The sequence below is a fragment of the Festucalex cinctus genome, chromosome 9, assembly GCF_051991245.1.
Source record: "Festucalex cinctus isolate MCC-2025b chromosome 9, RoL_Fcin_1.0, whole genome shotgun sequence".
NCBI classification, from domain to species: domain Eukaryota; kingdom Metazoa; phylum Chordata; class Actinopteri; order Syngnathiformes; family Syngnathidae; genus Festucalex; species Festucalex cinctus.
Window position 1 is genome coordinate 17,396,060 of NC_135419.1, and position 26,607 is coordinate 17,422,666.

The 26,607-nt window shown below is 39.7% G+C and overlaps 2 long non-coding RNA genes across 2 annotated transcripts in view; both read right to left on the minus strand.

Moving 5' to 3' along the window:
* LOC144025539 (uncharacterized) overlaps nucleotides 1-21,654 on the minus strand; it is a 36,405-nt gene extending 14,751 nt beyond the window's left edge. Inside the window, exons 1-3 of the long non-coding RNA XR_013284905.1 lie at nucleotides 21,525-21,654; nucleotides 2,466-2,605; nucleotides 2,105-2,181 (exon numbers count right to left, since the gene is read on the minus strand). This is a non-coding gene — a long non-coding RNA (uncharacterized LOC144025539). The remainder of the gene's footprint in view (nucleotides 1-2,104; nucleotides 2,182-2,465; nucleotides 2,606-21,524) is intronic.
* Nucleotides 6,251-7,959, minus strand: LOC144025538 (uncharacterized). The gene is made up of 3 exons (XR_013284904.1): nucleotides 7,471-7,959; nucleotides 6,524-6,767; nucleotides 6,251-6,423 (listed from the first exon to the last, which is right to left on the minus strand). It is a non-coding gene; the product is annotated as an uncharacterized LOC144025538 (long non-coding RNA).
* Nucleotides 21,655-26,607: the final 4,953 nt, after the last annotated feature.

Consider the following 26,607-nt stretch of genomic DNA (forward strand, 5'->3'; position numbering starts at 1 on the left):
TCAGTTTTGCTCACAATACGGCCATGAAATACATTTTCCACCACGGCCGTATTGTCATTTATCCACACCACAACGGCTGTAATGTACTTATTATACAATAAACTGTGGCAGTGAACCATAACATACACACGCACACACGTACTGTATATGTCGTATTTCAAACGGAGACCACACGGAATGGCATTCCAGGGAGCCGTGGGACGTCATCTATAATTAAAGTTATATGGAGACGTACGCTACGAATGATATAAAGAAGAATGCGGCTTCCTATATATCACGGGAAGGAGAAGGAGGTTTGGCTTGATGAAACATTTTTTATTGGAGATGCTAAATTAGCTTGAGGGTCATTTGTCCAAATTATACAGTAGTTCTGTTTCTGTAAAACAAAATTGTATTTTTGAAATTCACTTGTCTTCTCATTAAAATGTAACTTTAATATCATATTGCGCCATTGTATAGTCATAATTATTATGGCTTCAAAACATGACAGAGTAAAGCTTTTTAACCGCAAAAATGTGTCTTTGTTCTTTTAAAGCTTGACACTTTTTTTTTCTTGAAATATGAATACTGTAGTCCTCTAAAAAAAAAACTGTAGTCCTCTAAAAAAATAATTAACATTTCTATGTTTTTTTTTCTTAAAAATATGACACTTTTCAAAGATGACATTCAGTGGTACACATGGTCGTTAACTTTAATTGATATTAGACTTAATTAACAGGAGCCCTGATACCTGAGACCGAAAGTCACACAAAGATTTAGGCTTGAAAAGTAAGAAGAAAAAAAGAAAAAGAAAAAAGTACTGGTTATGGAATAACAACAAATGTGTATTACTTAATTTAAGTGAAATATTAACATAATAAAACAGGAACATTTGACTTAGGCAAGATTGCTTAAAATAAGTAAACAAACAGTAACTATCCTAAAAAAAAATAACTGCCAGTGTATTAAAACTTTAGAAATGTTTCATACCACTTTTTTTTTAATACCAAAACAATTCTTGAGTAGTCACCGATAACACTAGTACTTTTGATATATATTTTTTTCTTTCTGACACGATGCTTCAACGACCTTTCAAATTGCCACAGTGTAGCGCCACCTACTGGTGAGGAGGACTTAATGGTCAGAATTTATTGCCTTATGTGAGTGGCTGGTATCGGCAGTATTAATGAGGACCCGATATTGGCCTGACATCGAAACCCGACCGTCACAACTTTAAAATATATGCATTTATATGACTAACACCTAAATAAATATGGTACTCCATAATTTAAGCTTAACTTACTCATAAATTATAATACGTACCCTGCCAGAGTAAGTCAGTCTTTGTTGGATTTGTGTTTTTTCAGTGTAAAACATGATGAATGCTCAAGTAAATTTGTTTCAAATCTCAAAATAAAATGTTTAACGTAATGCTTTCAAAATTAAAAACCAAATCGGGAGTTGATATAATTTATGTCTGAGGGTTGGAGGGCTCATAATTCAATTTTCACTGCCCAGATGCCTCGCAATGGCAACGTTTCCTTTTTGGATTCAAAAGTGGCCAACGTTGCAGAACACGGAGCTCTTGGACGGCGAAGACGTTTTCTCTTCCAGACCTCATGTTTATGTACGTGGAGCACTCGACACCCCCTCGTGCCGGCCGTCGTCAGCGTGAGGATGTCATGCCAACGCCAACCTCCAATTTGATGCGGTTTCATTAGGCGCACATCTGGCAAGTGTAGTTTAAAAATAATGTTTGACCCGAGCTTGGTGATAAAATAAGCGTATGCAAATGTGTTCACAATTTAAAACCAGTTTTCAGGTGTTAATAAGGCTTTTGTCAAAAACGCTAATTGTCAAAAATAATAGTGTGAAACTTTAAAGCTTTGCTTGTTTTGATGGGGTGGAGCTGTCCAACGAAAATGAACCACTGCTCACAGTGCCCCCTATAGGTCGGCCAAGAACAAGAATGAATTTTATTACCATGACGGAGGCGCTTGCAGCAAGGTGAGCAGTAAACGCTCCACTGTATTTTCATTAATGCAGGCAGCACTTCATCGCAACACGGTTGACAACTTCACTGTACATTTGAATAAGCATCCAATAACACTGCAGCTCTGCTTACCTTTTGACACTGTCTGTAGTCACTCGAAAACGGCAGATGTTCACCCACCCCAGCCGCCAAGTCATGACTGGAGAAACCTGTTTGGAGAGAGCAATTATGTCAATATGTCAATTCTTCACAAAGATTTACTTAGCTGTTTAATTTCACACATTCTGGGTGAGCAGGCAAGCCAGAGACCCAACCATTTGGTATACAAACTAATAAAAAGTCACTTTGCTCTAAGTCATAGCGTTGCACTCATATTTGTTATTCTTCACAGAGGATAAAGAACATATGTCCGTAATAATTGTTAGATTATGTTACATGTATTGCATGATCATCCACAAATGATCTAAATGAGTGATGCTAGCGTGTTGCTTACGCATCACAGACGTGGCTTGTAGTCCAGTCCAGGACTTTAATTCAGTTCTTTGCAATGTATTAGATACAAGATGCTTTCTGTTGGTCACTGTCCAAAACTTGCTGTCCTCCAGAAACACTCAACCACAGTCTGGAAAGTCTCTGGAAGAAAAAAAAACAACAACATTGACCCTGTAAATGATTATAAGGATGTTTTTTTTCTCTTTTTTTTTTTTATATGGTTTTTTTTTTTGTGGCTTGGTTTAAGTCATCTTGACGGTATGCCAGCAGGTTGCTCTCTGATTGTAAAATGTCTGGATGGCTTTAAACTCAGATACACACACCCACACGGTATGAGTCATTAACTTTGCATTAATGTCTCCAGTAAATAATATTTGTACACAGGCTTGCATGTTGTCAGTGGCATCATTCAATGGCGTCCATGTGTGAATGAGGTCATAAAAATGTGCCATAAATGGTGGAAGCACTGTAGAGTACAGTAATGACACGACTATTCATAAATTCACCAAGTAGGAGAAATTGGCTTGTAATTGGTGTCAAGGATAGGTTGATAACGTCATTATTTTTCATGTACAATTAATACAGTACCTTTAAAAAGCACATTTTGCCATTTTCTGTCAACTGAGTATGACATCACGGCTCAACTGTTTCCTGGGTTTGGCCATGAGACATTAGCAAACTGAGCCGAGATTGGTCGTTACCTGAGCTCTGAGCACCTGTGATGTGATATGAAAAATAATGAAGTTATGTTGTAATTTTGTTGTTAAAGTATTAGGTTTCAACAAAATACTTTATGATAATACATGTCAAACTTTTTTTAAGAGGAAATATATCCAAATAAATATAGGGATGCTGGGATTCAATATAGGGATGGCCTGAGCACCTCCAAAAATGGGCTAGAAACGCCTCTGTCCATTCCAAAATAAAAAGATAATCGAAGTTGGATAAAAGCAGCATGCAGTGACATCATCCGACATTATTTTTTGTTCCCATTTTTTAGCGCTGACTAACATAGCTTGGATGCCAGGGACACAACCACTACTGAACTCATCCCTGGAGCTTTATCTCATATGGGACGGATTGAGTGGTGACCGCATCCCCCAGTCTCATCCTGAATGGGCGCTGCCCCCCCCCACCCCGGACTTTCCTGAGCCCACACAACACGAAGGGAAGGCAGTGATTCTCGCCACGCACGGCTGACGTCGGATTTAAATACGCCCAGGGTTGGTGGTTCGGCATTTGTTGTAATTATTCGACACATAATAGTGGTGGGAAATAAGTAGATTAAGTACATTTTGCAGGTACTGTGAACCTGAAATATTTGTCGTATATATACTATTGTCTGATTTTTACATTTAGTAATTTATTACCTATCCTGCATTAGTCACTGTTTGTGTGCTCAGTTTTACTTTGGCGCCATCTTGTTGCCATTGAACTATGTTGACATAAACTGAGGAGCTTCATTTAGACTAAAGTGCTTTGACACCATCTTCAGCTATCTTGGTGCCAACAAACTATGATGAAGTGAGTTGAGGAGTTTTATTTAGACAAAAGTCGTGCTTTGTCACCATCTTATGAATATTGGTGCTATGGCACAAAATTAAAGAGAATTCAGGAACTTCATTTGGGCAAAAGTTGCTCTTTGGGGCCATCTTGACAAAGGAACTATGTTGAAGAGGGTTGAGGAGTTTTATTTAGACAAAAAGTAGTGCTTTGCCACCATCTACTGGCAACTTTGGGCAATGACAAACATTTCTGGCAGTGGTATCAGTTACCGGTACGCACAGATTTAAAAAAATACAAATACCAGTGGGTGGAAGTGGAACACTGTCCCTGTACTTTACATGAGTATTGACTTTTCTGCCGATTTTGCAATTTTAGTCACATTTGGAAAAATATATAAATACTTTTTATACTCCTTGCCATGTTAACTTAAAGCCCCAGTGTGTAGCTCACGACCGCCATCTATCGGTCAAACAAGATAATGCAATGATTTTAAGCACACGAACTACGGCGTCCCAGAGAGACCCTACTTCAACAGCCTACCACCAATTTCACCGGAACAGAACGCAAACAACTTCTGGTATTCCCTCGAGTGATGACGTAAGTGAATTGCATTTGTTAGACATACTGTACAGATCCCTAATAATTGTGATTTAGTCATTTAATTTCAGAATTAATATTTTTGTCGGCATTGTTTGGAAATACTGTACGTCAGCTAATGATAATGGCTATCTATGTTCATATTTGTTAGTGTAACTAAACCATGCAACAGAGAACACACAGTTATGTTATACGTTTTATAGACATGTGGACCATCTCAAAGGGGGCGAGAGAGACGACGAGGAAGAGAACGCGGTGCCTCGTAACGTACAATTATGTCATCATGGAAAAATAATTCCATTCGAGCATGCATGTGAATGGCTCAAAACATACCTTTGCTTGGAATATGTGGTATTTAGATTACATAGTTTGCTGATATGTTTAGTATATCGTGCAAAAATAATGGTGTTAACTGAACGACACATCTGCAACTCAGACTCGTAACCCCCCCGTGTCTTGTTGCTACTAACCACTCAGAAAAGTGCTGCTTACAAAAACATTTGAAACCCTTTACTCAGATATCGATTTGTCACCATGTTGAACAATTTTACCTAATAAATATCACTAAGCAACTTAATTAGTTTTGATTGAAGATACAACAGCTTCCTTGTACTTCGATGTGCAGGAATTTACATGGCTTTCACAAATAGTCTTGCTCATGTAATAATGTACTTCATTGGCTCAGTGACTTTCAGTTCATTGTTTGGTACCTCATCTGACATACAATTGTTACCTTCTTGCAGAGACTCGTACAGGAAATGACCATGGAGGAACATGAAGATATCCAAGTCCAGCTGATAGACTGACACCAAGAAATACTTTTTGACACATCAGCACCACCATGATTTCCTGTACCTGGATCCCACATCAGCACCACCATGATTTCCTGTACCTGGATCCCAGACTGCAGCACCTTGGTGGACTTGTAGCAAATAAGTGACACTTTCCCAGATCCTTGAGGACAATACAAAGGTTTTTTACCTGGCATATAATTAGTCCATGTCTGACACTTGTTGTTGTAGTTTGTATAACTTGTATATTGTTGTTGTGTGTTAATTTGTACATTTTGAATAACTAAAAAAATACTATTTCCTTTGGCGTCAACATGCAGTGTTCATTCGACACCTAACCTAACACTATTTTACATGACCAGAAATGTAAAACATCAAAAGCCTGGAGAATTATTATAAATGCTTGCAATGACAAGGAATTCTTCATTGGCCAATGAATGTAAGGTACAGTACATGAAAATGAATGAATAAAATAAAGTAAAATAAAAGTCTACATGAAATGAACATATTAACTAAAAAAAAAAAAAAATGCTGTTAGAATATAATGAGCTACATGAATTGCAGTTGTTCCAGAATTTTACCAATACGCTGTGCATTTCAAAATATGGAAAATAGACATACAGGTTTGGGCCAAAAGTAGTGTTACAGAGCAGGTATGTGTTGTACACAGCTAAAATATCTGATTAACTCAATACCATGATGGTTTTTTTTGTGTGTGTGTGTGTGTGTGTGTGCCGACATTGCCCCCCATTAACATTGCAACATTCCTCAAACTCTCCCGAACACAGTATGATCTGTAACACTACTTTTCGCCTACTCTATGATGTTATTGGGGCAAAATTAAGGAAGGCTTGTCCATTGATTGTGTGAACAGACTGCAGTAAAAATGAAGTCACTTCAATGTTTGCTGGTTTTATTAAGTTTGACATGCTCCTTGACTGCACAAGTACATGTTATGGAGTGAGGGCATGTTCCCACCAACGATGATATCATATTCTTCAAAGGCTTGCTGAGGAAAGTGAGGGAGGAGTCACTCCATGGCTTCAGACACCTGGTCAGCAGGTCCTGTGTAAAACAAGTGGTGCTTGTACATGTGACCATTCCGTATTGCTTCACACAAAAAGTTCATGTAGTGTGCAATGCCGTCCATATGTAAATGACATACCAAGACGTCGGCTGACTTCAGTTTGTTGCAGCTCAGATATGGTAGGTGGAGATACTGGTGGTACAACACCGAAGCCTTCTGGGGTCCTCCATTCAAGTGTCCTCATTCGGGGCATTCCAATATGGCTGCTGACTCTCCCCTTGATATTTTTTTTTCTTGCAGGTCGGTGATGTATTTAAACGGTGCATGAATGCTTGTATACATCAGAATATGGTTCTGGAACCCCTCAAGTTTGGCTGTTGATCTAGTGTGACACAAACAAAAACACAATTATAAAATAAAATAGAATAATTGATGATACTACTATATGTCACCAACTTTCCAACAAAGCCCCCAAAATAGAGGTAAGATCTTTAGTTTTTGGGCCCAAAACATTGTATTAGCTAGATAAAAGTAACTTGACTGCATACTGCATAGAATATGCAAAGGCTGCTTGCTTGTCGAATTTCCGTGGAAAACGTGGCAGCCTGTAAATTCTTGTGCACCCAATTACACAATGGACCAGTACACACTTGAGTGAGAGAGTTCAGACTCTAGCAGTGCTTACGGTACAGCCAGCATTTAAGTCCAGAAAGTTATTCCCTGCCGAAAATTAATTTCGAGAACCCTATTTTCACCAACCACAACGAAAATAATTTTCAACTCCTCCACTAATACAGTATGCTTTAGATTCTCTATTGAAGTTATGGGCAAATATACCTCCGAAATCACAGTTACATTACATTACACAATAACTTGCGCATTTACTCTAAATATAACGTGCCAGCGGGAATCTTTTTTTTTTTTCAAAGCAAGTAGCTACATAACGAAATCGTTCGAGTGGTGCGGAGTTGCTAATCAACAGATACAGTGATCGTAAAACAAAGGTACGAACATCGTATTAATTAGTACGGAGTATACTTTTTCTCTCGCTCTCAAAACGTAAACACAAATGTACTCTTACTTACCGGTCAAGTAGAAAGCAGTCGAAGGCACCGGCACGTCCCAAACCTAGTCTGTTCCTCATTTCTCTCCATCTGGCAAATGCGGCTACAATATAAACTCTTGTTTTGTCGCGCTGAAATAAAATAAATTCCCAAAGTAAGTGTGATGCTTGATAATGCTCTCTTCGGGGACCGGAAACTCTTCTTCTTCGTGGACATGCGGTCGCCATACAAACCGGAAGTGCGTTCCAAAAACGCGTTAAGAAATGGAGCGCTGAAATTTGTCTTTGACGGCACCCGTAGCAGAAAGATGGCGGCGAAACATGGCAGACACTAGCAGGCGAGGCGCGGACATGTAAGATAATTTGCGATTTCTAGACTAACCGTTATATTTTAAAAAAGTACGTTTATGCGATACAACATATCTTTTTACATACTACTAACACAAACAATTGTTTTTTTTTTCCGAATGATTTATTATTTCACCACTAGATGCCACTGTATAATACTGAGTGTACCTTTAAGCTTGTTATTTATTTATTTTACCTACTTAAATACAGAGTACTTCTTGCCGTAACTTTTCATGTCATTATCGGCAGCCATCTTGGAACAGGAAGTGGCGGTGGATTGAAGTTCAGCCATCAAGACCTCACACAAGCTCCGTCGCCAATCACTCTTCGCCGTGTCACTCTCGACAAGAAGCAGCTGCGTCTCATCTTCTCCGTCGCTTTTGGAAATTTTCACGCTTGCGTCAACAACCCCACGGCTTAACTTCTCCACTTTTTGTTCAACCGAGGAGACTTTTTATTAAGAGACATCACTTGGCTTCCCCATCCGTAGCTCACATCCTACGAGCGCAGCCAAAAAGACATTAAGCGTAATCACCGTAATCCGATCCAAGTGTTGCACATCGGCAAAAATTGGGGTTCCAAAATGGAGCTTCCTTGTTCGTCTTTATGAGCTGATATTCAAATGTGTCGCTGTTACTTTGACATTTTTATAATGAAGGGAAACAGACGATCTGGTTCTTTTTTTTTACTAAATGAAATCCCTCCTGTGAAGTTGCGGGTCAAATTGACCCATTCATCCATTTTCTGTAGTGCCTGTCTGTAGCCTATGCCAGCGGAGCAAAAAAAATGTCAAACAACTGGCCTAATATGTCTTCTTCAAATGCGTCTTCGGGGTTGGGGGGCAGTGACACTGTTGTTGCTTCTGTAGGTTTCAAGTGGCTGACCGACATGACCTCACGTGAACCCCCCATGGTGGGGTGGTCGGGGAGTAGTCAGAGGCAAATAAGTGAAACCAAAGCTTAGCGCTCTTGAAGCGGAGCAGCGTTAACCTTGGTGACGTGGCGAGCCGCATTCTCCTAAAGAATGCGGACCTTGATTTATTTGTTTAGAGCCGATCTGGATCTGCCGTGTGACTGGAGTCAAATCTTAAGGCCCCGCTTTCCTGGCAGTCTTGAGCGCATGCAAATTCATATGTAACCTTGTTTACATTTTGTTTTGTTTACTCCATCTTTTAATAGCGCCATAATGACGTCGAGGAGCTTCGTTTACACAAAAATAGTGTTTTGTCGCCATCTTGTGACATTTTTGTGACAAAGAACTCTGTTGAAGTCAGGTGAGGAGTTTCATTTTGACACCCCAAAATGCTTTGCTGCCATTGGTGGCACTGTGTGTACTTATAAGTTTTGCTGTAATCATCCAATCAGAAGACGGAATAATGCTGAAGTCACTGAATTCCAGGCTGAATTTGAAATCTGAGCTAAAGAAACAGTCCCATTGCTAATATAGTTTTGGTTACATTTACCTTGCGCTAGTGATTCTGAAGGCCCTGGGCAGATTAGATTGTCATAGCAACATAAAGATGCTGAAATCTCATTGGACCAAAAAAAAAAAAAAAAAAAAAAAAAAAAAAATATATATATATATATATATATATATATATATATAACATCCAAATACTGTACTTTTGGAAGCAGCACAGCCAAGAGAAACACAACGAAATGAAGAATGAATGACTTCTAGATATAGCGGGCAATAAATAGTCAGGTATAGTTATGATCCTTACAGTATGTCTGAAATTATCTACTACACAGGGAAGCGTTTGATAAATTATCCAACGTGGCGTGCCTCCATAAACCGCTCATACTCTAATCTATTTGTAGAAGCAACATTCAAGAGGCGGTTTTGGAGCCGGAATCCTTTTGCCGTAATTTGCCCAGCGGATGATATTATACTTTTCAAAAATACACACTGGCAATTGATACGTGCGGCTGGCTATTTTTTGACATGTGCAGAGGGAGACTAGCTGGCATTTTTTGGCACAGTAAAGCGAAAGTGCCCATATAAAAAAATAATGAGAGTTAAATGTGTGTTTGGAAGATAATGACCACAACCGGACAAGGAAGAATAAATCATCACAGCATGAATTCATGCACAGGCGGAGCTAAATGCTAAAATGTCTGTTAACATTTGCAACACTTTGAAGATGCTGTGGGTCTAATTTAAACTACTTAATTGTATGACAGTAGCTGCATAAAATCTTGACTAAAAATGCTGTAATGTGCACTCCAAGCCTGTAGCTGGCGATAAGCTATTGCTTGTAAATACGTTTCTCATCCAAAATTGTCTCATAAATACCAAATTTGACTTTCTCAAATGTAATCCTCATTAAATGTTTAACATAATTATAACAGCCAGTATTTGTTGAATAAATCAAAATAATATAACCGTATACTTGTAGAAGTTGGACTAATGCTGCCTTCATGTGGTATCGAAATAGTGGTAAATACCACTTGTCCAGTAGGAAAAAAATGCACGTGAACGCCCCCTTATATCGTATTTCCCACTGGACAACTGGGAATTTATTTTGTTACCTGAGTTTCCGGGCAGAGAGAACTTTTCAAGTTTCAACATGGCGGCGAGTGCCGCAGGATTCATGAATGGCAAGAAATCTGAACAGGGCGTTGTCATCCACTAGCAGGTTGCTTTATAATCTACACAATTATGTAGCATACATAATTCAATGCCCTGTCCTTTACTGCTCATTTTTTGCCGTAGGCCTAATTGTTTGGTTTTACGAGCAAAGACGTCAGCTGCCCTGTGCATTATATTGCTAGAACAACAAAAGCACATGAACAGAACTCCGTCGTAATTAGGAGTGTCCGAGTGTTAAGGTTGATCTTTAAAAGGCTAGCTCATAGCTAGTAACAGTAAACTTTATACTACCATCTAAAATAGTTCTAATTCACAAGCATTAGCCTAGTGCCAGCGTAGCGAATTAACTTGACGCTAACTGAGGCTAACTGCACCAAGAAGGTGAAATAACAAAACAGCCGATGACACATTAGCAACATACACAGTATGAGAATCTGATTGCAATATGTTAGCTTTTCAAACCATCTCACCCAAATAATTACTACTGGATAATTCCGGATTTGTGAATTCTTTTCGGTAGCTAGTTAAAAAATAAACGCGACAAATTCTTCGGCGAGCCGAACTTCTTGGGCTTAAACGTGTAAAAACTTTCCCTCCTTTGTGTGTTTGAAAAAGACAAGGATCTGTTTTGCGCCGTCACGCCCGTGGCTGGGCCTCCCCAGGTGTCTCATTTCATAGCGAATCATCCTAAAAAGCATATTGATCTAATTATCATATTATTAGCGAGCCAGCCACATCTTAGATAAACTGCCTTCTAAAAGCTTTTACCCACATTGCCGCTGTTTTTCTTCACTAATCAATTTCCCGGGATTACTCCCAAGGCCGATCCACGCCACCGCGAACGGCATCCGTGCTTATTTTGCTTCCCCCCTTTGGCGTATTTAGCTCCGTTTGTTGATTTTGGTCGCACCGCTCTGAGTTTGACTTGAGCCAAGGCTCAGGGACGAGCCCTGAACACAAAAGCATCGAAGACGTCAAATCAGAATTTGGGAAACCTTCCTTGGCTCCTTTCCTCTGCAAAAAGTGAAGAGGAAACAGTGCGCCAACCTTTATTTTTCCAGCAACTTCCGATAGAACAGGAGGCATTCCAAAACGCTGATTCACAACCGCAGGGGTCGCTTTAACTAAACACATGCAAAGAAAGGGTCAGAAGAATGACTACTGGTGAATAATTTCCTTAACAGGAAAAGAAAAAAATTCAACTACTCATATGCATTTCTACAAGTAGTGCCTTGACCAAGGTTATTTTAGTTAACGAAAATTAATGAAAAAAAACTAACTAAAATTGAAAAATGCTTTTTAAAAAAACAAAAACTACCTGAAACTAAATTTTATGTTTAAAATAATAACTAAAACTAACATTATAACTAACATTATAGTGAAAATGTCCTTTGTTTTAGTCTTTGGTAATTAATTTAATACATGAGCATTTGGGGATGATTTTAAACGTGATTTTAAGTATATTTACTTCAATATTAACTGAAATAGACGTTTGAAAGTGTGTCACACTGAAGTGATGTTTTAATTTTACTATGGTGTTTATTAAATATTGTGCACAAGTAATACACATTAAAATAAATAAATACATAAAAAACAAAAATTAATACTGAAACTAACTCTAAACTAAATCTAAGCATTTTCTAAACTAAAACTAATAAAAACTAACAGAAACACTCTGAAAACTAATTAAAACTAACTAAATGTAAATATCAAAACTCAAAACGAAATCAAAACTAACTAAAATGAAAATTCCAAAACTATAATAACCTTGACTTGTGAATTTTATCCATTCCATTCACAACCTCGTACCATGATCACATTTCCCAATTCTGATTTTAAGAGGTAGCGATGCTAGCTAGATAACGCTTGCTTAATCATAGTCAGTCATGTTTCCGCATTAAAAAATAATCTTAAAGTGCATTGTTTGTTTTTTTAATTGATTTGGCAACAGTAAATTTAAAAATAGCTTTTACTATGTAAGCTAGGTTAACAATAAAAAAAAAAAAAAACATTCGCAAAAAAAAATAGATTGACTGATTTTTGGGGGAATTAAGTGAAATTAGCATTTGACCCACGACATGAGCGTGTTCAAAGTAAAGCACAAGCTCACTTGGCTATTTTTGATTTGGAGTAGCCCCCTAACCGTACGCTTGGACACCCACATTGTTGACAGATTTTGAACTACGTCACCAAAGTAGTCTTGTCGTAATTACGCGCCCACTCTCCAGCGTTTGGCGCAGGAAACCGTGCGGTGCGTTCCGTGGGAACATTTTCGGCAGCTGCTCATTTTTCTGCTCAGCGCGAAGCGTCTGGAAAAGTAAATCACCTCATTGTTTATGCCGCTATTCGTTTTGCCAGCGAGAGAACAATCAAAAAAAATGTGCTTGCTGGATTTAATTTGCGGCTGGTAAATGCCAGCTCCTCCAAAACTTGTCATAATAACTTCATACATCAGCAGACAGTAAATTCAAACTCGCTTGGGCCTGAGCAGAAATGGATTTGTTGGCGTTATTAGCCATAACGTGCGGTATGGACCGGGCGGCCGAGAACTGATCTCAGCGCAGATTGAGTGACAAGTCCTTTATGGAGGTCACATCATATTTTCTTTGATTTCATATTCGCCCACCTTTCAAGTCGCTCCAACCTGTGTTTCATCCTCACTTGCACCTCTCCAGCGTGCTCAAATTTGATATTCGCTGGCCTCGTCTCTAAAAACCGTCGCAGCGTACCCCCGAAGCTGTTGCAGGAGATGAGCTGTTGTTTGGAAACACTTCTGTTCCTTGGGAAACTGTGCAAACAAATGTACAGAGGCATCAAACAAACACATGTGTAGCAGCTCAGCAAGCAGGGAGCAAAGATAGTAGCGTGCAGTCCCTAACAAGTTCTGGATTGATTGATTACATGGCAAGAAAACACAAAAAGTGAAGTATGTTCGGCTTTCGGGTGAAATTTTCAACTGACTTGGTGTTCTCTAACAAGGAGCTGAGCATCAAAATTAACAACACGTTTCAGCCACGAAGGGACAGTTTCATTTGCCAGTTCAATTAGAATTAGTATTTAAACAGTCCTCTTCAATATCCTCTTCACATGTCAACATCATCAGACCGAGACGGCAGGCAGCTAACAACTGATTAGCAGTTCCTCGCCATCAAACAGGAAGTGGTCACACAGCTTAGAACAGTGGTGGTGTCCAAATTACGGCCCGGGGGGCCATTTCTGGCCATCTTCCATTTTTTTTTTAGCGGCCCTCAGCATTTATATATCATTGCTGCTACATGAAAAACATGTATGCCCATTTTTGTCATTTTTATGATGAAATTGAATGCAGACATCCCAACGTAAAAATCTGAAAAATGGGGAAAAAATGGACATAAGTATTTTTCACATAGCAGCGAAAATAAAAAATAAAATAAAAATAAAAATTTTGTTTTATGTAATAAAAAATAATTTGGACTTTTCTTGCTCTTTCTAATGCCTTGTGATTTAAGATATTTCAGTTTCAGAAGCAGGATTTTTTTCCTCCACATTCTACTGTCTGCTTGGATTTGTGAACATAGAATTAAAATCCTCAAGTTAACGCTGCTTTCTGCTCTAAAAACTGTCATCTTTTGACCAATTACTCTTGCTTTTGTTCTGAATGTGGAGATCTCCTCAGGCAGGGTCGGGTCTACTTTTTGCTTGTGAGATACAGAGCTGTAACCTTGCTCTCGCAAGATGAATTCTCACGGTATTTGTGAGTTCACGAACGCCGGAGAATACATCTTGTACCACTCCCGTTGATTTCCGCCGATCTGAACCATTGGTGGTTCGGACCAATCATAGAGCGACATTGTGTTTGGGGGCGGGATATGCAACTGTGACGAAACCAGGAAGCCAGCGCCGACGCAGGGGCTAACAAACAAACCTAACATGGACGCTGAAATTAATTCTGTTCTTGCAGAATTACCGTTTCCTTGTTGAATGTTGAACAGCGAGGGGTGCTTCGTGCATTTCTAGCTGGTAAGATTTTCGTGCTTTTACCCCCTTCGGCAAGAACGAAGATGAAACTTTCACCCGTGGCCGTGATTGGTTACAACAAACGTGTAGAATGACGCATCGTCCAATCAGCTCGAATTATTGCACAGAATGTCCTGCCGTTCCCGACCAAATTACAGAGGAGAGGTACCAGACGGATATTGCAGAGAACTCACTTGAGTGAAGCGCATATCCATCATCTATTGCTAGGTTAACAGAGCTGTGGGCCACCCCAAAATCATGAAAAATGCCAAACTGTAAACACATTAATGGCTTGAGTCAGACAACGTGAAAGTGCACCCTTTTTCTGTATGCAGCCCCCGAAGGAGAAAAGTTTGGCTTGTAATGTCATCAGCAGGTTGCATATGAGATACAGAGACTGGAAGAGTCACAGAAAGGCATCAAAATGGGTAGAAGTGGGACCAACACAAGGCTATTCTCTACATTGGTGTCAGAAGTAGGATCAACACATTTGGGGGACACAGAATCCCTCCCTAGACTCAGCTCTTTCTTGGACGGAATCATTAATTAACAGTCAAACAGGGCCAACCATAACACTGGTGTCAGAAGTGGGATTGGCTTGGGTTGACAAGTCTACCCGGACAGAACATTGGGCCAAAGCAACTATGCTTTCAACATAAAGAAAATATAATAAGTTGTTAGAAATGTCTCCATTCTAAAAGGACCGTTCACACCATTGGTGTCTCACTGTTATGTCTGCACTCTGAGACGTCATGAACCAGCTGTCTTCTGATCCTTAAGCCGAGGTCGTTCCGCGATACAGGCCGACGCCCATTTTTTGCGACTAAATGAAGACATTGAACCAGCCGTGACACTGCATACCTCCGTAGACGGATCCCATATTAGATACTGTGGAAAAAAAACAAAACAAAAAACCACCAGAACCCACATCTCCCATCTGCTTCCCCACAGGACTCGTCCTGTCTTTCACAGCCAGACATTCTCCAAAAACCCGTCTGCGGTCCAGAGCTCAACCGCAAGCTGTTGAAACCGAGCCATCCGGGTTAATTGACACTCAAAAGTACCTGCATTTTGCCTGTGCTGGGTAGTTTTCAAACAGCAGTGGAAAGACGGTCACATGAATAGATGCTCTTTATTCCACCTGAATACATTGTTTTTCTTCAGGGAGCTTGCGGTCCTAAAGTGCTTTGGCACGCCGCCTTTTGGCAATTTAATGCAGAAAATAGTGCAGGGTGGGAGGGAATTTATTATTTTTTTGCTTGTTTTTGGATACGGTAATCATCCGTGTTCAGCGTAAAGTGGCGGTGTTTAACCTGCCTGCCACTGCGACTTACAAGGGCGACGTTCTTGGCCTCGGGCCCCCAGTAACGAGGTCCAAGGCAGCACTTGCCCTGGCAATTTTCTGCAAATCGCCGAGGAGCCTTTCTGTAGCCAGGAAACATGGCGGCAGATTTATGACGTTTGAAGCTGAACCAGATGCTGACTACTGTATGTTCTTACCCGAGAAAATAAGTCGAAAAAGTACGGCGTCGTTAAATAAAGAAACCCCAAAATGAAAGAGATGCTACAACATAGAATTTGGTTTGCCTTGTCCGTACAAATTTATGGTCAGCGCTCTACCAGAATAACTCCGCTAAAATGAGCCTCTTCAAACCTTTTGTTTCACACAATATCAAACCGCTGTAAAAACAAAAACAATAGAAATGTGTCAACTTTGATATAAAGTGCCGACATTCAGAGAAGCTGCACAACAGTAATGGAACAGTATAAAAAAATTAAAGTATTCTTGTTTCATGTAAATAAGTATCACAAAAAAAAATAATAATAATCCAAATAAGAAATCCAAACACGCAGAATGAATCCTCTTGAATGACATTTCGTTTAGAGGCGTAATTTTCTCTACAATGATGGTTAAATTCTGCATTGTTTGCCATTAGACGTTCCACTGTACTGCAAAATTATCTAAACATTTCTAAATGATCGTGAAATGTTTCTGACAGTTCTGGCGTGAAGGTATGAAAGAGGCCTGCTTGAGCCTTGACTGTGGTTTCAACAGGAATTAGGGATCGAAATGCGAGCTTTTCTATGATCAAGTGACTCATTCCAAGTGATTCTTAATGGAGACTGGAGAGAGGTAATATGTGGTTAACTCCAAGCAAGAGTATTTACAGGACATATGCATCCAGTTACAAAATGCCATAAAATAATGTAATCTAATGACAAATCCATGTAATAAAATAAAACATAATGTAATATAACCGAAAGTAACCCAAAAATACTTCAGCATTTACAGCGACATCCAGTAATTAAGTAAAAATGCAAAATACCAAAACATAATCTAATGAAACAGAAGGACATAAAACATAATACAGTATATTAATAACTGTCATCATAATGTAACTGATGGTAACCTAACGAAAGGTAATGAAGCATAATGTCACATAACCTAAAATATTTTAAATGAGAGCAAACTAACATTTCCTATTACCGATATTTATGTTTTATGTGGGAACTTGATACGCCTCTGTCTTGTACCCCAAAAAGGGGGGGAAAAAATACAAATACATGTAATTTTTTGCTAGCTGTCTGCAAGGCACCTAAAATGGGTGCACGGCCCACCAGCCGCGAATCACTGATATAACCTAGCGTGATGTATCAGAATATACATAACGTAACATTTATTTTGTGTATTCTGTAACCCCACTACTAGACTACCATCGTGAACTTGAAGAACAGTATTTCGGCCTCCTGCTTGACATTCCAAGTGATCCTCTACAGTACAAAGTGCTAACTCAAAGAAGAGCCCCTGACACAGCCCTGACTTTTCCCACCGTCTTTCATTGTTTTATACGGCCATTTGTCGGGGAGCATCCCTGGACCTTCTTTTCCGTCGGGAGCGAGGCAGCTGGAGCAAGTTACTGACCGGCGGCGGAGCAGCGGGAGGAGATGCAGATGGTTCGGTTCCCATGTCACCCGCGTCCTCTTGGCCCGGATATCAGCCAACCAGTGGAGAAGGATTTACTCTACAGAACATGTGTACATGTACAAAAAGGTACACGCTAATAAGATCTCCTTCATACTAAGTCACGCACATCACGTGTGGAATGTTTTCACACACGTTGTTTCCATTTGCAGTGTGGGCTTTGGGTTCGCTCTCTTATCCAAAGACGCAGAGGGCAAGACCGTATACGCGGGAATATGGAAGGCCCCGCAAACGTACAACCGTGGAAATATTCACCATTGGGACAACTTTTAGAGCCAATAGAAACTATAAAGCCAGGCACAATTATTTGGTAGATGTGACCATGATTAAGATGAAGTTAAATATTGAACAAACGTAAAATCATCTATTCTTTTTATGTATATATGTATATATATATATATATATATATATATATATATATATATATATATATATATATATATATATATACATACACACACACACACACACACACACACACACACACCCCGACACGCACTCACACCCCCCCACATATGTATGTAAAACCAAAAATAAGTTTTTGCTATGCATCAAATCACCATTTATTGGAAAATTATACCAGTATCTTTGAAACAGATGCCACATTTAGTTTTATTACATATTATTATGACTATTATTGTTATTTATTTTTATGCCTAGGTGGCCATTAGTGATAGCGCTCGAGAGTGGTTTAGATCCTACTTAGCATGCAGGACTTTTTGCGTTTGCCTTGGTCCCACTCTGCCCTACTGTCGTATCATATGGTGTTTCACAAGGTTCGACTTTGGGGCCCCTGTATTTTAATTGTTCACTCTATTTGCTGAAAATGTTGCCTTTGCAGTTTGATTCTAATAAATGTGTTTTCAATTGACCTAGATACTGTAGTTAATTTAATCGCGATAAACAAATTAGATCTTCACTGTTGGTTCCAACTCGTTGCCCCGTGTTCCCACAGTGGCGCTACCAGGCAACGTGCACAAAGCCCATGACAACATCAGCACGCAACACTGACTCACCCGTGCATTAATATTTCTTTAATTGAAAACATATTCCTCGCTGTAGCGGCCGCCGCGAGTGTGCCACGCACCGTGTTTGAGCTTTATTGAAAGCATACTTTTGGATGAGCCGAGGCGGCATGGGAGCAGGATTTGGAAAAGCCTGGAAATGACTTTGGAGACATAAGGAAAAAAAAAAAGGCTGAGGGGGAAGGGGAGTCGGTTTCGCTTGAGGGATTCTGTTTTATTGTGTTATAGTGCCATGCCAAAGTTCGAGGAAAGGTTGATAAGTTGGACGAAGAACGTGACCTCGACCCCACACTGAGGAGCTGCGTGCGTGTTTGTGTGTGTGTACATGCACATGTTGCAGAAAATGCTGCTGACAGCCACAGACAGGTGGAAGACCTTAAAACACACTCAGTAGTTTGGGGAATACGTACTACTGGTGCAAGTAAACAGAGTACAGTATAACGTAACATAACGAAGCCCTACTTTAAGTGTAACATTGTACTGTAACATAGGATTGCATAATGTAACATAACCTAAAATATTGTAAATTAGATCAACTGGCTATTTCTGTTTACCACACATCTTGAGGCTAACAGCAGCTAACGAAAACAATAACACTAGCAATACAAACTAAACAGATGGCCAATTTGGGAGTAAAATATAAGTTAATGCTATTATAGAACAAATTCTTAAAACGAGTAAATTTGCAGCTAACACACATGTAAAATAGGTATTTCTTATTTGTACTCCTTTTCCAATATCTATTTGGAATACCCTCCCCAATCTCTACGCTAAGTTGCTAACCCATTGTATCAGTAATAAGCAGCAAGCCAATAAAGCTATGGCACCACTAACACAAAAAGAGACACCCAAATTTATTTCATTGGGTTAATATAAGTGCAAACAAACTGCAAAAAAAAAAATGGGTATTTCCCGACTCAGGAACATCCAAAGAGGCTAAAACGCCACAACTAGAGGCCATCGTTGAAAGCAGAATGATAGCTGAGGCGTACACTTTGTTGACACACGGCCACAAGAAAAGCTAATACATTTGAAAGTGCACATGGCAAACAGAAGTCGACAGCGAGCAAACACACATTAAGCTGTGGCTAACACACTGCAAACACGTAGATAACGGAGGAACACGCAAGCACTGCTGATTTAAAGCTAAAACGATCACGGCCAAGACAAAGCACATCAATTTAGGTGAATTTGAATCATGTTTGTTTCTTTTTTTTTTCTCTGTTGAAAAGATCCCTAGCTATTCACAGAAAAAAAAAATCAGATACTTGCAGCCTTTGTGTGTATTTTTGTCGTCTTTCGGTGCCACAAAATTGTATCCAAGACCTGGCGAATGAGAACATAGTAATTGCTGTCATAGGTTTTCTGTATTTGCTTTGGGGTCAAAAGTGTGCATTTATGCTGCATTCGAGGATGGTCGGAAGTCTGACTTTTCTGAGTTCAAACCAAGAAGTGTGTACACGAACACGCCCTTGAACTCGGAGATTCCACTTGCGAAGTTGGAAAAAAAGGACCCCTACTTCACCGACGGACTACAAGTGATGTCACTCTACAATGGTGACCTGTTCGGAAACACAGACCGTGAATGGTAGAATACAATTTACTTGAGTATAAAACAAGATAGCGGGCAGCACGGTAATAAGTGGTTAGCATGTCCGCCTCCCAGTACTGAGAACACAAGATGGAGTCCAGGCTCCGGCCTTCCTGGGTGGAGTTTGCATGTTCTCCCCGTGCCTGCAGTGGGTCTTCTCCGGGTACTCCAGTCTCCTCCCACAATCCAAAGACATGCATGGCAGGTTCAGTGGGCGCTCCAAATTGTCCGTAGGTGTGTTGTGTGTATGGATGGTTGTTTGTCTCTGTGTGCCCTGCGATTGGCTGGCAACCAGTTCAGGGTGTACCCCGCCTACTGCCCGAAGCCAGCTGGGATAGGCTCCAGCACCCCCGCTACCCTTATGAGGAGTAAGCGGTTAAGAAAATGGATGGATGGATGGATGGATGGATTTAGATAGCTTTCTTCATTCATAAATATTCGACATACGTTCACGTAACAACGTAGATAACAGTATGCCGCTATCTACCTGCATGAAATTATATGGTGGACTACTAAACTGTAAGGAATGCTTATGAAATAAGATAAAAACAATAAATGAAACAAAATAACGAGAAGGTAAGTTTGCTGGAGGTCAAAATCAGTTTTAAGAACCAAAATAACAAAACAATTGACCGCTATCCGCCATTTTGGTTGTTTACTTTCGCCTCGAACGCTTTCAGGTCAGAACTGGGAAAAAACAACTCGGATATATCCGACTTCCGACCATCCTCAAATGCAGCATTTGTCTTTCAGCCTCAATCATGTGTTGGTCTCTGAATGTGTGTTAGCACAAGTTGGGCAGTGCTGTTTCGGACATAAATGGATCATCTGTTTTGCTTTTATTTTTTATTATTTAGCCACTGTTAACTGCATGTTAACAGCGTGGTAGCCTCTAGACATGTTAGCTGTTAAGTGGCTAGTGTCTAGGGTTGAGCAGGAAACATCACTGAAAATTGGGACTGTCCTGCGTATATCAGGACACCTGGCCACCCTACCAGCGTAGCACTGTTAGCACTTTTGCTGGCGTTCTCTGCTGCTTTAGATATAAATTGTTTGTGTATTTTGCATTTCTTGTCAATTTTATTTATTATTCTTAGCCACTGCTAGCCTGTAAGATAACACTGGGCCAACCTGGATGTACAGTAGCTGCTAACATCAGTTTGGTGTGTGCTACAAAAGTGTTTGGGCTTTTAGACATGTGTCAGCAGTGAACTGGTCAGTTAGCAGTGCACCTCTGCCTTTTTTTAGACTTAAATATGTCTTCTGTTTTGTTTTAAGTTTTATTGTTATTTTTTGCTGCTGTTAGCTTTCATTAAACTCGTTTTTCTGCATGCTACAATGTGTTAGCCTCTGGAAGTACATTACTGTGAAGTGGCTACAGTTAGCAGTTTATTAGCATTTACATTAGTACTCTGTGCTGTTTTAGACTTAAATTGCCCATCTGTTTTGCTTTTATTGTTAGTTTTTGTTGCCTTTAGGACAAAAGGAAAATAATGAAAAAAGTTGCCATCAATTCAAAGAGTATGGAAAGGAAAACGTACCTGTTGTCGTTATCTCCTTAAGTTCCTTAGTGGGAGCTTAAGTGTGAGATAAAAGAAAGCTAAGACGTTTATCTGAAGACCAGGTTGACATTCCAATTGAGGCAATGCTGTTGACTGGGTTGCTAATTGAAGACACATTTTGGTCTCAGCGTCTCACAGCTTGAGCAAAGTCTTGATTGCCCAAATTGCGGTGCAAGAGCGACATCGGGAGGCCATTCGAGGCATAACCGCTGTTTCTCTTTATTTACGTCCACCTTTCAAGTATTTTTATTTTATTTTTTCTTCACTTTTTTTTTTGCGCTTCTTCCCTGGTTGGCAGGGGAGGAATAATGTGGTTCATGGTCCTCAGCGTGAGACCTTTTGACTTGATGTAACCAAATATAGTTCTTTGCCCTCTAAAAAGGGCTACATTGAGAAAGAAATAAAACAATGGAGCCATCACTTTCACACTTCAATGCATTCATCTACATGGCATCAATGGATGGAGATGAAGCCCCTGAAGGAGTGCTCAATGGATAAAGAGGAAGGACGGTGGCAAAGAAAGACCAGTCTGCAGTTTTACTGATTTCAAACCATAAAGGACCACTCAGGACCCCTTACAACATGTCCTCGATCGGCTGTTTTTTTTAGGGTGCCAAAGTGTGACCGTGTGCGGAGAAAAGATATCCAAAGAAAAAGGAGAAGCAAGATGGAGAGGGGGGTGGGGATGGGGGTGGAAACAGTCGTGCCCTGGCACCCGACAGCCATTTCAGGTCTGACAGAAAATAGATTGCAGATGTGTGCACGCACACACTCACACACTCGGAGGAAATGTTTACAAGCTGGTGCACCTTGTATTTGAATACACATGAAATTAACTGACGAGTTCTTCAAGGGAGATGTGAATCATTCAAGCTTGTGGGACCGACCCAGTTTATCTTTTCCTCATTGAAAAGCATCAGAAAAAAGGTTCTTAACTGTACAGGAAAGCTTGAAGTCAATGATTCCTAAAGCACTGTGACAGATCATCATGTGTGCCACAAGAAGTTATCCACTTAATTGTCTAAAAAATATTTATCTACTACAAATAATCTATCTATGCCAGAGATGTATATCGTCAGACAGAACAATTAACTGCTCTACCACTACATGAGGTAAAAAAAAAAAAGAAAAAAAAAAGGTACAATTAACCTGCATATACAACTGTTGCCATTCATACAACAGAATAATAGTGTAATGTTCAACTACAACGGCCCACATTTCACACCGAGCGAGTAAATTATGAGTAAATTGAGATGACATCATCATTACTTAAGCATTTAAAACTGTGTGACGTTTTTGTTTGGTGGTATTCCGTGAGATTTTTCTCACGTACAATATTTTCCTTGGCTCTAAAAAGCTTGTGAAACACTGCTTTGTTAACATTTTTAACTGTCATTTGTGTTTAAAATGAAGTTATCCAGTGTGACAAAGTGAATGAAAAAAAACAAAGAATTGCACCTTAACAGTGAGGTGCATTACACAAATACCAGTACCTCAATTGTTAGCAGCTGTTCATTAGCATTGTTGTTAGCACTCTGTTGTTTTAGATATAAATAAGCCGTCTGTTTTGCTTCTTCTTTTTTTTGGTGTGTGTTTGTGTGTATTGGTATTATTGTTTGTGTTAGCCTTTATTAGCCATTGTTAGCTGTGTTTTAGCATTTTGGGGCCGAGTGAGCCACAAATAATTAAAAACACTAGCAATTAACCCCCCCCAACCTCAACCCACCTCTGGCATTATACTAACTGCCTACAAGCTGTATATGTCTCACCTGTACCGTATAGTTTATACAGTAGTCTACTCGCGAGGTGGGAGTAACAAGATGGCTGCCCTGTGACTTCTATGGCTTGCATTAGAGTGTATGTGCTATCGGCTATTCAGTCATATATGCGTGGTCAGTGGTCTGCAACAAGTCACTTGGAGTTCAGAGGTAAAAAAAATAATAATAATTACTCCTAAAAACAGAAGTTGGTGCTCTGTTTTTTGGAAAAATGCTCCTGTTTTTTGGAATATTTTTTTTCCTCCTGTTTCTCTGAGTAATTTTTCCCCCTGTTTTTCTGTTTTTTTTTTATGACAAATATTCAGTAAAACAGAAAATATCTATAGGCTATATTAAAAAAAAAAAAGGAAAAAAAAAATACTCAAAAAAAACAAAGCTCCCCCAAAAAATATGTTTTCCCCCCAAGTGAATGCAATACGCTTCCGTAGATAATAGACCCATTAAAAAAATAATAATAATAATAATAATAAATTATGACTAGTGACCTCAAAATAGGCATGGGTTCACTGTACCATCTCTGTGGTAGCATCACAGCAAAGTCAAAGAAAAACAATCAACAGCCGATGACATTCTTGATTATTTGCCTTCTAAGGCTTCAGTCGCAAGTCTTAATGAATTAAAAAAAAAAAAAAAAAAAAAAAAATCATCCTGGGAACACCGAGCGAGAATACTTGTCATACTTTCACTGGAATACGGGTAATGCGGCCGTCGCAAGCGGCCAGTGTAAACAGTCCATAGACGAGAACACTCCACGTGGAGCACATCTGTCGCGCAGGCCGGCTGACGTTGGCCGCGGTACGACAAAAACAGACTTTTGCTCGATTAAAAACTGGAACGACCTCCGCACCGCGCATCACCTGCTCACTCGACGGTCACGTCTGGGGTGGGGGGGGACGTCGTCACCCTCGGGTTGAGCCGGTTCAGGTTCACGCACATCCATTTACACTGCATTGTACTATGACAGATGGCAAGGTCCTTATAAGCCTTATTGAGTGCATTCAGCTAGGATTTTGAAATATTAGGACTTGGGCTCAACTTGACTTGAACTAAATGACTATTTACAACTAAACAGGAGCAAAGTTGTTGAAGGGCAACAATTAATTTTGTTTCCCCATTCAATTGAAAGGAAAAGTCTTGTATTTAAGTGCCTTAGGAGCCACGACTTAACAGGTCTCATGATTTTTGCTTTTGTCATTATGGTGAACTAAAACATCCATAAACGCCTTTTAATGACACTATTTCCAAATTTGTGATCCACAAATGTCACAGTTGACATGTGAACGACTACACAGACAAAAGGTCAGCTGTTTTCCATTATAATAAGTCTCCTTATAACCTGGCATTAAATCTCAGTGATGTCTGGCTGCGTATAAACACTACGCTATTCTTCCTGCGCCTTTAGCACTACTATTAATAACATCGCCAATGTCACAGTATCGTCACACGTGTATTTATTGTGTGCAAACGCTGCTTGTTTCCAAACGCCACACGTTGTTAAATGTGTTGTGCCGTGGTAGTCATTGGCGCCATTACGGACGTCTCCCAATGTCTATTGTGACTCAAAAAGTAATATTTGCCATGTAAGTGAGAAAGAAAAAGTTAAACAGCTTTATTCGTGGTTCACAAATCTCATAACCATGAAGTGATATTGTTAACCACTATCTCATGGTGATAGCACATTTCCATTTCCAGTTCCATTTGTATTATTGGCATCTCAAGAACAGGTGCTACATATTTTGTTTGCCACGTATGTTTACTTGGCCACAGTGAAAAATAAAGAACTATGGACATTTTAAAAAGAGCATTGAGACATGCAGGAAGCGAAGGTAGTAAAGTATATATTTTTTTCTATGACTTGAAGTTTTCCTGACATGTCACAGAGGTATCCAGGCTATGATGGAATTTACATCCAAAAAAAAAAAAAAAACTAAGCTATTTCACCTCTGGAGTTAAGATATGCTCATCCCAAGTGTACCATTGTGACATGGAAGTTGTTTTTAGGGCCAAAATATTTGCATCACCTGTGAGTAGTTTCTGGCTCGATGTTCACTGCATGTCCGTCCATCTGTCTGTCATCTGGATCGCATACGACCAACACGGACTGACTGCTGCCATCTGGACATGTTTGCTTTGGAGGAAGCAGTGGTGGCGGTGGCAGGAGACCCACACATGTTTAGAATAACATGCAAGATACTTTAAGTTGATTTACAAATGCAAATAAGACAAGTAGATTTTTACTTACCTAAAGCGCAGAAAAAGGGGGCATATCCAGACATATCGGATTCGTTGATTGCTAGATAGCTGGTTTACTTGTTGATTGATACAGGTAGGTTAATAGTTAGTTAGGTTTCTCGATGGGCATGTAGCTAGCTAGCTTATTAATAAGTATGTAGGTCATTTGGAAGTTAATTAGATAGGTAGGTAGCTAGTTCAATGGGTAGGCAAACAGCTATACAGTACTATGAAGGTACAACTAGCTAGATACGTAGGTTGGTAGCTTTAAAATAAAAATGGCTAAGCATATAAGTAGCTAATTTGATAGGTAGGAAGCTAGGTAGATAGGTAGGAAATTAATATACAGTAGATAGGTAGGTCGGCAGCTTGTTTAGGGAGGCTAATTGTTGTCTAATTAGAAGCTATGGTAACTACCTTGATGGATAAGAAGGTAGCTATAGCTTGATAGGCCTATCCAGTTAGCAAGCTGGATTGGTAGGTAGGAAGGTGGAAAGTTATAACATAGACCAGTAAATAGGAGCGTAGGTAGGTACTGTATATCACTAACTATCTAGCTAATTAGCTAGGTTGCTGGTTTGATAGGTAGATAGCTTAAGGAGGTAGAAAGGAAGCTAACTACATGGTAGGTATGTTGGTAGCTAGCTAGGTAGGTATTCTGTACTGTATCTCGATGGGTAGAACGGTAACTGTGGCAAGCTTCTTCGGTAGGTAGGTAAATAAGAAGGAAGATAGGTAGCTTCATAGTTAGGTAGTCAGGTAGGTAGCAAATTAGGAAGGTAGGTAGTTAGCTATTAGGTAGATTCGTAAGTAGCTAAGTACATCATTCACTAAACATGCAAAGGGGGGATGAAAATTTTCTTCTACAAAACCAAATAAAAACTCTGGGGGGAAAAATGATTAGCAACAGGTGGATACAAGTTTGCTATAGTCTGCCACCTTCTTTTCACTGTGTCATTGGCATAAATACTGAAGATAAACGAAAATATATTTGTGCAGTTAGTTCCGGAAAAATACGTTCAAATTTCCTGAGGCTGTTTGGAATCACTGCT